Here is a 3692-nt window from a genome sequence, read left to right as displayed (position 1 = left end):
GCATAAAGGGTGTCAAGTACCCATTTCACTTCAAGTGGGAATGTGAGATTTCTCTTGAGATTCTGCAGGTGAAATTTCCTCATCTCACGTTGAGTGCAAAATCTTGTGGTTTTTCTCGAGAGGCTGCGGGAAAATTGGGGTCCTTCTCGAGTTACGACATGGACCTCAGGAACTCGCTCGTATAGTCCCTGGGAAGTCAGGTGTCCTTTCATTTTGGTAGGGGAACATCGGGATTACTCTTGAGCCGTGGAAAGGCAATAGGGCCTCATCTAAAGTTGAGTCCATAAATTGTGTTCTCTTCTCAAGTGGGGACAGCTATGTCAGGGAATGTCTTGAGTCACATAAAGGGTGTCAAGTAACCGTTCGTGTTTCAAACCTGAATGTGGCATTTCTCTTGAGATTCTGCAGGGGAAATTTTCCTCACCTCACATTGAATGCAGAATGTTGTGGTTTTTCTCGAGTTGCGGCGGGAAGTTTGGGGTCCTTCTCAAGTTGTTGCAGGGACCTGAGGAACTTGCTCGGGTATTCCCTGGTATATCAGGTCTCCTTTCCTTTTGGTAGGGAAACATCGGGATTACTCTCGTGGTGTGGAATGGGAATAGGGTTTCATCTAATGTTGAGTCCATAAATTGTGTTCTCCTCTCAAGTGGGGACAGCTATGTCAGGGAATGTCTTGAGTCGCATAAAGGGTGTCCGGTTCCCTTTCGTGTTTTAACAGGGAATGTGGGATTTCTCCTGCGACTCTGCATTGGAAATTTTCCTCATCTCACCTGAGTGCAGAATCGTGTGGTTTTTCTCGAGTTGCTTTGGGAAGCTTGGGGTCCTCCTCGAGTTGCGACAGGGACCTCAGGAACTCGCTCGTGGAGTCCCAGGGAAGTCAGGTCTTCTTTCGTTTCCGTAGGGGAACATTGGGATTCCTAGCGATGCGTGGTAGGGAAATAGGACCTCATTAATGTTGAGTGCATAAATTGTTTTCTACTCTCAAGTACGGACAGCTATGTCAGGGAATGTCTTGAGTCGCATAAAGGGTGTCAAGGACCCGTTCGCCTTTCCAGCGGGAATGTGGGATTTCTCTTGAGACTCTGCAGGGGAGATTTTCCTCATCTCACCTTGAGTGCAGAATCTTGTGGGTTTTTTCGTGTTGTGGCGAGAAGCTTTTGGCCCTTCTCAATTTGCGACAGGGACTTCAGAAACTCGCTAGTGTCGTCCCTGGGAAGTCAGGTCTACTTTCGTTTTGGTATGGGAACATCGGGATTACTCTTGAGGAGTGGAATGGAAATAGGTCTCTTCTCAATTTGAGTCCATAAATTGTGTCCTCGTCTCAAGTAGGGACAGCGATGTCAGGGATTGTCTTGGGTCGCATAAAGGGTGTCAATTCCCCTTTCCCGTGTCAAGTGGGAATGTGGGATTTCACTTAGACGATACATGGGAAATTTTCCTCATGTCACCTTGAGTGCAGAATCTTGTGGTTTTTCTTCTGTTGCTGCGGCAAACTTGGTGCCCTTCTCGATTTGCAACAGGGACCCCAGGAACTCGCTCTTGTAGTTCCTGGAATCAGGTCTCCTTTCGTTTTTGTAGAGGAACATCGGGGTTAATCTCATGGTGTGTAATGGGAATAGGGCCTCATCTAATTTGAGTCCATAAATTGTGTTCTCCTTTCAAGTGGGGAAGCTATGTCGGGGAATCTCTTGAGTCGCATAAATGGAGTCAAGTACCTGTTTGAGTATCAAGCGGATATATGCGGTTTCTTTTGAGACTCTGCAGGGTTAAATTTCCTCTTTTCACCTCGAGTGCAGAATCTTATGAAGTCTCTAGAGTTGTGGCTGGAAGCTTGGTGTCCTTCTCGAGTTACGAAAGGGACCTCAAGTACACCCTCTTGTAGTCCCTGGGAAGTCAAGTCTCCTTTCGTTTTGGTAGGGGAACATCAGGATTTCTATCGAGCCGTGGAATGGGAATAGGGCCTCATCTAAAGATGAGTCAGTAAATTGTGGTGTCCTCTGAAATTGGGACAGCTATGTCAAGGAATGTCTTGAGACGCATAAAGTGTGTCAATTACTTGTTGGCGTTTCAAGCGGGAATGTTGGATATCTCTTGACTCTGCCATGGGAATTTTCCTCATCTCACCTTGAGTTCAGAATCTTTGGTTTTTCTCCGAGCTGTGGAGGGAAGCTTGGGGTCTTTCTCGAGTCGTGACACAGACCTCAGCAACTCACTCGTGTAGACCCTGGGAATTCAGGTCCCCTTTCCTTATGGTAGTGGAACATCGGGATTCCTCTCGAGGTGTGGAATGGGAATAATGCCTCATGTAAAGTTGAGTCGATGAATTGTGTTTTCCCCTCAAGTGGGGACAGCTATGTCAGAAAACGTCTTGAGTCGCTTAAAAGGTGTCAAGAAACTTTTCGCATTTCAAGCGGGAATGTGGGATTCCTCTGGATATTCTGCAGGGGAAATTTTCCACATCTCACCTTGAGTGCAGAATATTGTGGTTTTTCTCGAGTTTAGGCGGGAAGCTAGGGGTCCTTCTCAAGTTGCTACAGGGACCTCAGGAACTCGCTGGTGTATTCCCTGGGAAGTCATGACTCATTTCGTTTTGGGAGGGGAACATCGGTATTACTAACGAGGTGAGGAATGCGAGTCGGGCCTCATCTCACGTTTGTCCATAAATTGTGTTCTCCTCTCAAGTGGGGACAGCTATCAGGGAATGTCTTGAGTCGCATAAAGGGTGTCAAGTACCCGTTCAAGTTTCAAGCAGAAATGTGCTATTTCTCTTGAGATTCAAAGGGGAAATTTTCCTCATCTCACTTTGAGTGCAGGATCTTGTGGTTCTTCTTGAGTTGCGGCGGGAAGATTGGAGTCCTTCTCGAGTTGCAACAGGGACCTCAGGAACTCTCTCGTGCAGTCCCTGGAACGTAATGTCTCCTTTCGTTTGGTAGGGGAACATCGGGATTACTCTTGAGGCGTGAAATGGGAATAGGTCCTCATCTAAAGTTCAGTCCATAAATTGTGTTCTCCTCTCAAGTGGGGGCAGCTATGTCAGGGAATGTTTTGAGTCGCATGAAGGGTTTCAAATACCGTTTCAATTTTCAAGCGGGAATGTGGGATTTCTATTAAGACTCTGCAGGGGGAATTTTCCTCATCCACCTTTGAGTGCAGAATCTTGTGTTTTTTCTCGAGTTGCGGGGGAAGCATGGTGTCCTTCTCGAGTGGCGACAGAGACCTCAGAAACTCGCTCGTGTAGTCCCTGGGAACTCAGATCTCCGTTAGTTTTGCTAGGGGAACATTGGGATACTCTCTAGGCTTGGAATGTTAATAGGGCCTCATCTAAATTTGAGTCCATAAATTGTGTTCTCCTCTCAAGTGGGGACAGCTATGTCAGGGAATGTCTTCAGTCACATAAACGGTGTCAATACACGTTCGTGTTTCTAGCGGGATGGTGGGATTTCTCTTGAGATTCTGCAGTGGAAATTTTCCTCATCTCACCTTGAGTGCAGATCTTGTGTTTTTTCTCGAGTTGTGGTGGGAAGCTTGGGGTCCTTCTTGAGTTGCGTCACGGACCTCAGTAACTCGGTCGTGTAGTCTCTGGGAAGTCAGGTCTCCTTTCGTTTGGTAGGGGAACATTGAGATTATTCTCGAGGCATGGAATGGGAATAGGGCCTCATCTCAAGTTGAGTCCATAAATTGTGGTCTCCTAT

The sequence above is a fragment of the Moschus berezovskii genome, chromosome 7 (genome assembly GCF_049115385.1).
Source record: "Moschus berezovskii isolate FMDL1 chromosome 7, NW_MosBer_1.0, whole genome shotgun sequence".
NCBI lineage: Eukaryota > Metazoa > Chordata > Mammalia > Artiodactyla > Moschidae > Moschus > Moschus berezovskii.
The sequence above is the reverse complement of the archived record's forward strand: the minus strand, read 5'-3'. Positions refer to the sequence as shown.